At 44.4% G+C, this 12525-nt stretch overlaps 4 non-coding genes across 4 annotated transcripts; 1 reads left to right on the plus strand and 3 right to left on the minus strand.

Annotated features, from left to right (window-relative positions):
* Positions 1 to 260: 260 nt before the first annotated feature.
* Positions 261 to 333, minus strand: trnam-cau (transfer RNA methionine (anticodon CAU)). The gene has a single exon. It is a non-coding gene; the product is annotated as a tRNA-Met (tRNA).
* Positions 334 to 1967: 1634 nt separating this feature from the next.
* Positions 1968 to 2040, plus strand: trnar-ccu (transfer RNA arginine (anticodon CCU)). Its single transcript has one exon. It is a non-coding gene; the product is annotated as a tRNA-Arg (tRNA).
* Positions 2041 to 9465: 7425 nt separating this feature from the next.
* Positions 9466 to 9548, minus strand: trnal-cag (transfer RNA leucine (anticodon CAG)). The gene has a single exon. It is a non-coding gene; the product is annotated as a tRNA-Leu (tRNA).
* A 1543-nt stretch (positions 9549 to 11091) lies between these two features.
* Positions 11092 to 11173, minus strand: trnas-aga (transfer RNA serine (anticodon AGA)). The gene has a single exon. It is a non-coding gene; the product is annotated as a tRNA-Ser (tRNA).
* Positions 11174 to 12525: the final 1352 nt, after the last annotated feature.

Here is a 12525-nt window from a genome sequence, read left to right on the forward strand (position 1 = left end):
GCGAGTGTCATGAGGTTATAGCCAGGTGCTGTAGCTGACGGGCTGACTGCTGGTTTACAACATCCGGTCGTGGAGACACTGCTCTCATGTATCATTATTTTAAAAATGTGCGAGTGGACACCGAGCATAATAGCGAGGAATCGAATCTTGTTTATCGCGGACTTAACACCTCGTATTCGGCGTGGAAGTGAAGAACACACACTTGTGACAGTGAACGTCTCATGCCCTATCTGTGAAGAGCCCAAAAAGGCACTGATCCCTGCCCCGTGTGAGAATCAAACTCACGACCTTCAGATTATGAGACTGACGCACTACCTACTGCACTAACAAGGCTGGATGGTGGCTGTGCTCCAGCTCATGTTGAAATGAACATTAAATATATGAACATTATTTCCGTGTGACTGTGACCATATTATATACACCTCGCTCAGTGATGACTGGGCTCTGTCTACATTAAACATGCTCTTTCACAGCCTGGCCCACCTGCTCAGGACTTTTTCACAGTCTCTTAAGAAGATTTACACGTCATTGTGACAAGCCTGTCTTAGATTTTTTTGATTTTTTAACTTCTCATTAACAACGCAGGATGTATAATTCTGCATCTGTGAATTGAGAAAGAGAGGTGTCTGTTTTATAAAAGGTTAGACAGTGGCCCGTACAGGGATCAAACCCATGATCCTAGTGTTATTAGCACCACACTCTAACAAACCGAGCTAATCAGCCTCCTGCTGCATCCTGTCTGATTTGTTGCTGTCAGACGTGCTTCTGTGTTAAACGCACAAGGACAAAAACAGCCCAGAGACTCGGATCGAGCACTGGGCTGTGCTTTTCCCCCTTGGAAAGGTCACGCATTCCACGAGGTAGGCAAGAACATTCGTGTAGGAGCCGCCTGTGTCAGAAGAGTAAAAGGGACTACATCCCTGCCCCGTGTGGGGATCAAACTCACAACCTTGAGAGTATGAGACTGATGCGTCCATGGTGAAATGTTAAACAACCGGCAATCTGTGCAGGAAGGAGCCCCTCTGAAAAGAGCACCGGGGCACAAGCTCGTCTTTAATCCCATTGACGGTCATCACTAGAGGCACGGGGTCGAACCACACTTCTCACACAGGCTTGTTTCCCCTCGTGTGTGAAAGCATTTCATGTGTGATTGAAAATGAGACAAACTCCAGTCTCCGGTTAGAGCTGAAACAGCAATCCAGAACATGCCGCCTGCTTGAGTCTAGATCTGACTCAAAAATAAACTCATTTTATTCTTTATTATTGGACATTATTTTTTTAATTAGTAACTTAATATGCAGGACACACTAATATAGGATTCTGACGTTGTCGATCTGCTGTTTGTATATAAGTGAACGTCCCTCACTATTGAATTGGTGGAAAGATCGGTGGGTTTGGTTTTCTTCTGTTCGCCATAGAAGTCCCGCCCTCGGTTCTAACGACCCGCAGCGTCCGGCTCTGTCCCGATCCGAAGCAGTCGGTTCAGTTCGCCTGGGGTTCCGATCCGGAATTGGACCTGAAAGAGCTCTTCTTTTCTTTCACACGCAGTGATCAAAACTCTCAGGGGGAACTTTCACAGTTAATGATGTTTTCAGGAACAATAATCACACATCACGGGAACAAGTAAACATTTATTCCTGCTGAAAAGAGAAGACACAACGTTTCGGCTGCGGAGCCTTCTTCGGATGTCGGGAACGGATCATCAGTCACTGTCGATCATTAATTGCATTTCAAAAATCACACACAGTTACATCTCACAAAACATCTCATTACAATCTGTACTTCCACAGGAATGGGCGATGAAGCAACAACAAGGTGACACCTGCAACACCGGAACTGGACACCAGTCCATCTCGGGTCACAGTAAACTTATTACTGAATAAAATCTGTAATTTCACAAGAATTATTGATGAAGCAGAAACATATTAATTGTCATCTGACCTGAATGAATCACTTGTGAAGTATGGGCCCCAGTGGCCTAATGGATAAGGCACTGGCCTCCTAAGCCAGGGATTGTGGGTTCGAGTCCCACCTGGGGTGTTTCCTTTTAAGAGCTCTGTGATGAGTGAACAACTTGACTGTGTATGTTAATAATTTTTATTTTATATAGTGCCTTTAAAAGTGGCTTCTCAAAGCACTTCATAGAATGACCACAACAATAAATGTCCTCGTGGGTTCAATCCCCACTCCTGGTAGACTCTTGTTATGAACTTGAGTTTTGAATCCACTTCATATGAGGTCAAATCAAATCCAATCAAAGTTTATTTATCAAATGCACAACAATACGGCGTGCAGCAGTAGTTACTGGCAATGAAATGTCTTTTTCTGCAAGCTCACAAAAATGACAAGAATCACAAAAATTCACAAAAACACAAAAATCACAAAATTGAGGTTACATTTTGAAATTGAATAAAACTCAATGTGAGTAGAGCTGTTATGTGTCCATGGTGTATACAGTATATACATGTAGTGCAGTTATGCTGAATATAGTGAGAATTGTGTGTCCATGTAGCAATTACAGGTGATTTGCTAAGGAGCTACAGGTTGGCTATTTAGCAGTCTTATTGTCTGGAGGTAGAAGCTGTTCCATAGTCTGTTAGACTTGGACCGAATGCTTTGGTACCGTTTACGGACTACAAACTGCAATTTGTGCCAAGCCATGCAGAGTCTTACAGGTGAGCATAAGGATCTTAAAGTCCACACGGAATTGGACAGGAAACCAGTGCAAGGACTCCAGGACGGGAGTAATGTGATCACTTGCATTAGACCTGGTCAGGATTCTGGCTGCTGAGTTTTGGACATACTGGAGTTTGTTCACTGTGGATTTAGATACCCCAGCGAGTGGAGGGTTACAGTAGTCGGTTTGGGAAAACAGAAAGTAGTTAATTGCAGTTTGTAGTCTGTTTCTGTTGTTTCTGCTCTTGATGAAGAACAGACGCAGGTGGGAGCGTCTCTCTGAGGAACAGTCCCGTCACCCCGCAAGAGAGAAGACCAGTCGATCAGATGTGCTCTGACACGGCAACATGAGGAAAGCTGTGTGTCAGGAGTGACACAGAGGGATCCCCTCCCAGATGAAATGGTACACTACACACAACTTTCACGACTTGTGAAAAGTATCACAACCTCTACATAAATGCATCAGTGAGCTCATTATTTTTTTCTGACACTCAGCGTTTTGATTGATGCGCAATTACGCACCATGTGGAACACTGGGGGACAGCTGTGTACATACAGACGTTCACAATGCGAGAAATACTGCTCACTGGAGTTTACTGCGAAAAACCCGTATCTGACCATAGGAAACAGAACAGCACAGTCTCCAGTTACCCAGACTGTAAACACGGGAATAAAGCTTTGTTTGATTTCTGAAACCCTTTCTGTATGTCCTGTTTTCATTCAAGTAGGGGTCAACTATATTCACAATACTGCTGACAGCAGGAAAATTCCCATTCTTTACTCAACAGCTTTTTAAAAACAGCACCCATGATGTTCAAACCGATTTTTTTACACAGAAGACTGACACAGCTTTGCGTAGTGAATCTCTGGTGGTGGTTTTAAGGAATGTAGCACTGTGCACTGGGATAGGGGGGTGCTGTTCACGAGGCAATAGCATTTAAACTACAGCACCCACAATGCTCTAACCAAGAGTTTTACACACTAGGCAGGCCCCCTGACCTTTCACATCCTTGCTTTGGTTTGTGAAACTTTATTCTTTTTTAAGTTTTTTAAGTTAGCACTACAGGTAATTTACTGGAATAGGGGGGTCTTATTCATGACTTAATAGGTTTTTAAGCACAACACCCACAATGCTCTAACCAAGTGTTTTACACACTAGGAGGCCCCCTCACCTTTCACAGCATTGCTTTGGGTTGTGAAATTTTTCTTTATTTTTATATGATTTTGTCGGCACTATTAGACAGACAGTACATGGGGATAGGGGGTGCTGTTCACGAGTCAGTATCACTATCTAACACTCCACAAGCGCCACCTGGCGATGGTCTTTGGTCAGTGAATCAGCGCTGCGCTACCAGCGCTGTGAGATGAGAAATGACGCGCGTTCTGAGTGACGCCTTATTCCTCTCAAAGAAAATACTGAGGCACCTCTCTGTACCCACAGCTCTCCCCTGAAGTAGACCTGTCAGCCGACGTTATCAGCAACCGGTCGAGTTCAAGCGCAGGATCACGAATGACGAGAACTGTGACACAGAGAGATTCCCTGTCAGATAAAATGATACGACAGACATGCAACCCAGTCAGATAGGAATTTAAATGTTAACAGAGACATTATTTGAATTTACCATAAAGCATCAGGTAGTTAGCAGGTTTTGAACTGCACAGTGAGACCGCCATAGATTTCTACTCTATCGCCTTAACCACTCAGCCACAACTACACACACAGCCTTACCTTCTCCAGAACTCATTCCCGCATCATTTCCACTCGAACCTGCTCTTTGCCCGATTAATTAGCTATTTCTATAATCGATAAAGAAAAGCTGTGTGTCAGGAGTGGGATTCAAACCCACGCCTCCAGGGAAGACTACGACCTGAATGCAACACCTTAGAGCGCTCGGCCATCCTAACTGGTAACTCCTCTGCCAGCCGATCCCATCAGCCACCAGGACCCCACTACGGTCCTCGAGTATCACACTGCGACTAGAAATACAGCGAGACTCCGGCATTCAAATCTGTCTTAGATGCGCTGGGTTTTATAAGCAAAAAAATGTTTAAGAAGAAGGTGAAATACTGCTGTGTATTTTCCTCATTTTTAGCCGCCACTGCCGGCTATACACAGTATGATAATATTGCAAATATCGTATTATTTTCAGCTGCAAACAATTCCTTATAGTTACAAACTTTCATCTTAATATTCCATATTAAGTGGATTTAAAGATGATAAACAGTAGAAAAACAGGTTAAATGAAGATAATCGTTTCACCAACATCTAACGCTCCACGAGCACTTTAGACTTTAACTTCAACACAGTGATCACTCGGCACTACTACACCGCGCTCAGTGATTACATCCAGCATGTCACTGTACCGACAAGAGGAGGCAATATTTTGGACCACTGCTACACAACAATAAAAGGAGCATACAAAGCGCTTCCTAAACCGAGTTTCGGTAAGTCGGACCACATCGCTCTCCTGTTGCTTCCTGAGTACAAACAGAAGCTGAAGACCTCCCCCATTGCGATCAGGTCAGTGCGTTGTTGGTCTGAGGAGGCGGAAAGCAGGTTAATAGACTGCTTTGATAGTACAGACTGAGACGCATTCAGAGCTCCCGACACAGATTTAAATGAGTATACGGACGCGGTCACCAGCTATATTAAATACTGCACCGACATTTGTGTACCAGAAATGAAAATTAGGTCATTTCCCAATCAGAACCCGTGGTTCAACAATGCAATTCGCAATAAAATAAAAGATAGATCCACCGCGTTCAAATCGGGGGACAAAGAGCTGTACAGGAAATCACGGTATGCATTAGAGGAAGCCATAAAACGCGCCAAACGGAGCTACAGAGTGCGGCTTGAAACGCAGTGCGCTGACACCCGGAGGCTGTGGCAGGGATTACAGTCAATCACAGGCTACAAGGGCTGCAGCCAGGAGATTGACACAAACAACACATCCCTGCCTGACGAGCTGAACCATTTCTATGCCCGCTTTGATGCTCTGAACACGGGCAATGCTGAGAAGACCCCAAGTGTGCAGGGCGAGTTTGTTCTGAAACTCTCAGAGCAGGACGTGCAGAAGACTCTGAGCAGAGTGAAAATCCGTAAGGCTGCAGGGCCTGATGGGATACCACCTCGCGTCCTGAGGACATGTGCAGCCCAGCTGACCACAGTGTTTACGGACATCTTTAACTCCTCCCTGTCACAGTCCATGGTCCCCACCTGCTTTAAAAAAACACTATTGTTCCACTCCCCAAAAAGGCAAAAGTGACATGCCTGAATGATTACCGACCAGTAGCATTAACATCTGTGGTGATGAAATGCCTGGAGAAGCTGGTGATGTCACACATCAACTCCTCCATCACAGAGTCCCTGGACCCCTTGCAGTTCGCCTACCAGAACAACAGATCAGTTGATGATGCTGTCTCCCTGGCTCTGCATACAGCCTTGGAACACCTGGACACTAAGAACTCGTATGTGAGAATGCTGTTTGTGGACTACAGTTCAGCATTCAATTCCATCATACCCAGTCAACTGGTGACAAAGCTCAGGGGACTAGGTCTGTGCAACTCTGTCTGCAACTGGCTGCTGGACTTTCTTATCGAGAGACCACAGGTGGTGCGGATAGGCAATAAAACATCAACACCACTCACCCCGAGCACTGGAACCCCACAAGGCTGCTGTCTGAGTCCAAGGTTGTACTCCCTGTTCACTCACGACTGCACAGCAAGACACAGCAACAACCGCATCATTAAGTTTGCAGATGACACCACTATAATAGGACTGATCGGTGATGATGACGAGTCCACTTACAGGGATGAAGTCGTACAGCTGCTTAGGTGGTGTCATAGCAAGAACCTGGACTTGAACGTAAAGAAAACGAAAGAGCTAATAGTGGACTTTCGGAGACACAGGCCACACACTCACAGCCCACTCAGTATTGATGGAACGGAAGTGGAAACAGTCACCAGCTTTAGGTTTTTGGGAATTCACATCTCTAAAGATCTAACCTGGACTGTGAACACTGACTCTATCATGAAGAAGGCTCAGCAGCGCCTTTATTTCTTGAGGTGCCTCAAGCGATGGGGGATGCCAATACATGTGTTGGTGAACTTCTACCGCTGCACCATCGAGAGCATCCTCACCAACGGGATCACCGTGTGGTATGGCAACACCTCTTCGCGAGAAAGAAAGGCACTGCAGAGAATGGTCAATATGGCCCAGAAGATCATCGGCTGCGGTCTCACCGAGATTAAACAGCTCTATGAGGACCGCTGCCGTGGTAGAATTCTGGCCATCACAGAGGACAGTCAGCACCCCGGGCATGAGCTCTTCACCCCACTGCCCTCAGGCAAGAGATATAAGAGATAACGGACACTTACCACTAGATTCTTCAATAGCTTCTATCCACAAGCAGTGAGATTGGCGAACACATTTAGCCATCCCCCTCGGACCACACCTACACCATCACCATCTACCTCATTATGATTTCTTATTTATTGCACATCTCCAGTCATTGTTTACACGTCTGTATTGTTTACATTCAAACTGTCGACATGTTTACTTGTACATTGTCTACTGTTTGTTTGTATATTGTCTTGATGCACTGTTTGCACTTTGTTTTGTTTTTTACACTTGTTTTACAATCGAGAGACTTTCTGTAAGTAAGAATTCCATTGTACCCGTACCGGTTACATATGGCAATAAAGTTCAAGTTCAAGTTGAAGTGATGACCGGGTTCTGTCTACATTAAACATGCTCTTTCACAGCCTAGCACACCTGCTCAGGACTTTCTCACAGTCTCTAAAGAAGATTTACACGTCTTTGTGACAAGCCTGTCTTAGATTTTTTTGATTTTTTAACTTCTCATTAACAACGCAGGATGTATAATTCTGCATCTGTGAATTGAGAAAGAGAGGTGTCTGTTTTATAAAAGGTGAAACAGTGGCCCGTAAGGGGATCAAACCCACGACCTGAGCGTTATTAGCACCACGCTCTAACCAACTGAGCTAACCTGCCTCCTTTAACACCTTGTGTGATCTGTTGCTCTCAGACGTGCTTCTGTGTTAAACGCACAAGGACAAAAACAGCCCGGAGATCGAGCAATGCGGCCGTGCTTTTCACCCTTGGAAAGGTCACGCATTCCACGAGGTAGGCAAGAACACGAGTGTATGAGCGAACAGGAGCCGCCTGTGTCAGAAGAGTAAAAGAGACTGACCCGCTACCTACTGCGCTAACGAGGCTGGGTGATTAGTTGTAACTCAGACCATATTCCCCCAAAAGATTAAAACGCCGGGCTGAAGAAAAGAGATCTCATCTTCATAACTCACCGGACAAGAGACCAGAACACCACGCGAAGTCATATAAAGCGCATTAAACTGATGACCACAAAACTTTGAAACGTACAGCAGGCAAACAACGTTCAGAAATGAGGTTTCTAACGCTGGAAAGTTAATTTAACTGAGCTTGGGACAAGTGAAAGCACACTGTGAATTCACCTGCTTTCAGTTGTTTATTGACGCTCATGAACACTCAATAAGTAACTAAGAGCGCTTGGTTTCATCCTTTTAGTTTAATTGTTTTCAAAAGTTCATTGTAATATTTTTGTCAGCGATTGTTATAATAAATACAGAAAGATTTTTAAACAAAAGCACATTCAGGCAGATTTTTAAAAACCTTTTAAGAGTTGACTGGTTTCACCTTTGGAGTAGCAGTTAGATTAGTCGGAAAAAGGAAATATGTATAACATCTCTCCACATTTTCATTCACATTTCTGTGAAGAATCATATTAGCAGGCTGAACTGGAAACATCAACCCTGAGAAGAAGAAAACAGGAAACAGAGCTCACGACCAGCAACAGACATGTGCTCTTTGTTAGTATAGTGGTGAGTGTCTTCGTCTGTCACGCGAGACATCGGGGTTTGATTCCCCGACGGGGAGACGGGTCACTTCTTAACCACCTCACTTTAGTTTTAAAAAAACAACGTGTGTTTAAAAGTTCATCCAAATATTTTATTCGGATTTTTATTCATTGTTTGTTCATCCGAAGAATAAACTCACTCCTGGAGGAGGCAGGAGGACGCTCTACCAGCTGAGCTCACCCCCCGCGCTGCGCCCTCCTCCTCCTTAGCATACTCACCCCTATACTAAAGAGGAGCACTTGTCGGCTGTGGAGCGGGAGCTCTGTTTCCTGTCAGGAGAGGTTTCCGCTGCGCTCTCCTCCTTGGCGTCACCGTGTGCCGCTTCTCCAACTCTTACCGGCACCGTCACTGCCTGTCGTCTGCAGGGCGGTCACGTCAAATGTGAGGAGGACGGCGGGACCTTCTTCTGCCTGCTGCACGAGTCGAGCTCTTATGCTCGTCAGTTCAATGCTCTTTACATCAACTCCTACTGCCTGTTGGCGCTTTATCGCCATATGTAACCGGTACAGGTACAGTACTGGTCCAACGGAATTCTTACTTACAGAAAGTCTCTCGATTGTTGAAACACAAAGTGCAGACAGTGCATCAAGACAATATATAAACAGACAGTAGACAGTGTACAAGTAAACAAGTAAACAGTTCGAATGTAAACGATGCAGACATGTAAACAATGACTGGAGATGTGCAATAAATAAAGAAGAAATCATAATGAGGTAGATGGTGAGGCTGAGCTCGCGAGATGCTGTAGAAACAATTTCGGTGTGCAGTACTTAGTGCTTCCTTCACTGGCGCTCTAAGGAGAAAAGATGAGAATGTCTCCGTGATATATTTATTATATTTCTATATTTTATACCGATAAAGAAAAGCGGTGCGTGTTAGGAGTGGGATTCCAACCCACACCTCCAGGGGAGACTGCGACCTGAACACAGCGCTTTAGACCACTCAGCCATCCTGACTTCAACCCCCCTTACCCACCCGGTCCAATGAGGCACCTCGACCCCACTACGTTCCTCGAGTATCACACTGGTATTAGAAATACAGCGAGACTCCGGCATTCAAATCTGTCGCAGATGCGCTGGGTTATATAAGCAAAAAAAAATTTATGAAGAAGGTGAAATACTGCTGTGTATTTTCCTCATTTTTAGCCGCCACTGCCGGCTATAGACAATATGATAATATTTCAAATATCGTATTATTTTCAGCTGCAAACAGTTCCTTATAGTTACAACATTTCATCTTAATATTCCATATTAAGTGGATTTAAAGATGATAAACAGTTGGAAAACAGATTAAATGAAGATAATCGTTTCAACAACATCTACCGCTCCACGAGCGCCACCTAGTGATGGTTTTTGCTCAGTGAATCAGCGCTGCCAGCGCTGTGTGATGAGAAATGACGCGCGTTCTGAGTGGCGTCTTATTCCTCTCCAGGACGTTACTGAGGCGCCTCTCTGTTTTTAAAGCTCAAATGGATTTCGAGTCCTGCACCTTAACCACTCGGCCACGACTACACGCGCAAACACATCTTCTCCCGAACTGACACGTGCTCGTTCCCGCATCGTTTCCACCCCGTCCCGCTCTCGTCGTGCTCAGTTTTGGGATTTCTATCTCTCTATACCGATAATCACCAGCGGATTCACTAAGCAAACACAAAAGGTAGCGAAACAGCCTCACTGTTTCCTTTCAAGAGCTGTAGAGTCTCTCCAGCAATCAGAAGTTCCCGCGGGTTTAGATCAATTAAACTTGAATTGCCTTTTTTAGACTTCACCCATCAGATGGCTCATAAAAACCAAACGCATCTGCGACAGATTTGGCAGGAGAGAGGGAACGGGTGGGCTCGTTGGCCTAGTCTAAACGATCGGCGCGAGTCTCACTGCACTGGTCTGTTTCCCATCAGTCGGTGAGATCCACACCATCCGCTGTCACAATAAATCCCAATCCGTCATTTCGGATCCCAGCCATTCCAGAACAGACTGTTCTCCCCCCCTGCGCTCCGGCAAGCGGTACCGTGCTGTTAAAACAAGATCCGCTGGACTCCAGAACAGCTTCTATCCCACTGCAGTGCACGTCCTCAACAGCTAACTGCAGGGCCTCAGACTCAATGCATGTCCACACTCTGCTCTTCCTCAAGGTCTACTATGTTTTTTTTGTCACTACTACATACTTATTGTCCCACAACATATTGATGGCTCCTGTTGTTATTTATTGTTTGTAATGTACTGTCTCCATTGTGTGGTGGTGTCTGTTGCTGTCCAGAGAGATCAGTGAGAATAAGAATTCCAATGTACATGTACATATGTCAACAAACTTCCCTACTCCTCTTGTCTACTCGTTTCAGATACACAGAAGATAAGAATTGAGTTTGATATGTCTACGTATTATCACATAATAAAGACTCCCTGTCAGATAAAATGAAACGACAGACGTGCAGCCCAGTCTGATAGAAATGCAAATGTTAATTGACATGTTATTTGGATTCACCAAAAGGAAAAACACAACCGTAGTCGGCAGGATTCGAACCTGCGCGGGGAGACCCCAATGGATTTCTAGTCCATCGCCTTAACCACTCGGCCACGACTACATGCCCATCGTCACCGTCTCCCGAACTGAAACGGGCTCGTTCCCGCATCATTTCCGACCCAAATTAATCTCGTGATTAATTTGCTATTTCTCTCTCTCGATGTCGATAGTCACCAGCGGTTTGGCTGCAGATGTTTGGATGTACCGCTAATGCTCCTCCACAGACGCTACTAACACGTTCGGAAACAATTATTTCAGCTTCGGTTTTGAGTTTTAAAACGCGTTAAGTCCTTTCGACAGCGCACGGGCCAAGTGAGAGGAAATGGTGTTTTCACCGGCTCTCGGATGTGTAAAGACGCCCATAAAATGTTTGTAAGTAATATAAATTAATTAACGGCGAAGGAATTAATTTCAGTTTGTAGTTTATTTCTGTTGTTTCCGCTCTTGATGAAACCAGACTGTTGAGCCACTTTTAAAGACGCAACTACACTAACGAGGAGCGCGTGTCTACCGCTGAGCTAGAGATCGGTTTGCTGTCAAGAGACATTTCCTCTCAGGGCTGATCTTTTAGGTTTCAACGTTTAGTTCATCTTCATCATTTTTTTTTGCAGGAGAATGTTATAAGAATTAGGGATTTTTTAAAAAAAAACATTCTAACTCAGATTTTCGAAAAACTTCTAAAAGTTGACCGACTGCCCCTTTGGAAAGAAAATGTATATAAGATCTCTCTCCCTGCTTTAGAAGTCATCACACTGGAAGTTACACGTGTCCATACGCGCTTCTGAAAAGAATTGCAACAACAGCGCAGTGAAAACAAATGGCGTTTTCACCTGCTTAATTGCGCGTTATTGTTTTAAAATGCAAATGAACGGAATTCGTTATTCTTCTGATATGAGTTTAAACAAATGTTGAATTGTAAGTGAAGTCAGGTCAGTCGAACCCCACAGTCACCTGGATGAGCGGGTCCAATGAGTTACCGCGCTGTCGTGAGGAATTTACCTTCCCGAGGGGCTAAGTGCGGGTCGGGTCATTTAAAAAAAAATCATTTTTCACTCTCCGCTTCATTCCCCGTTTGATGAAATTGAGTGTCTCTGTTTACTGTGCTACTGAATACATTCCATGTAGAAAAATGACGGTACGAGGAAAACAGCGCCTTCATTCACGTTCATTCCAGGTGAACTAAATTAGGAAACCTGAGAATATCTGAAAGCTTGGTACTGTTAAATAAGTACCAGTTGTTTATTGACGCTCATGAACACTCAATATGTAACTAAGAGCGCTTGGTTTCATCCTTTTAGTTTAATTGTTTTCAAAAGTTCATCGTAATATTTTTGGCTGGAGATTGTTATAATAAATACAGAAAGATTTTTAAACAAAATCACATTCAGGCAGATTTTCAAAAACCTTTGAAGA

The sequence above is a fragment of the Atractosteus spatula genome, chromosome 5, assembly GCF_055471065.1.
Source record: "Atractosteus spatula isolate fAtrSpa1 chromosome 5, fAtrSpa1.hap1, whole genome shotgun sequence".
NCBI classification, from domain to species: Eukaryota; Metazoa; Chordata; class Actinopteri; order Semionotiformes; family Lepisosteidae; genus Atractosteus; species Atractosteus spatula.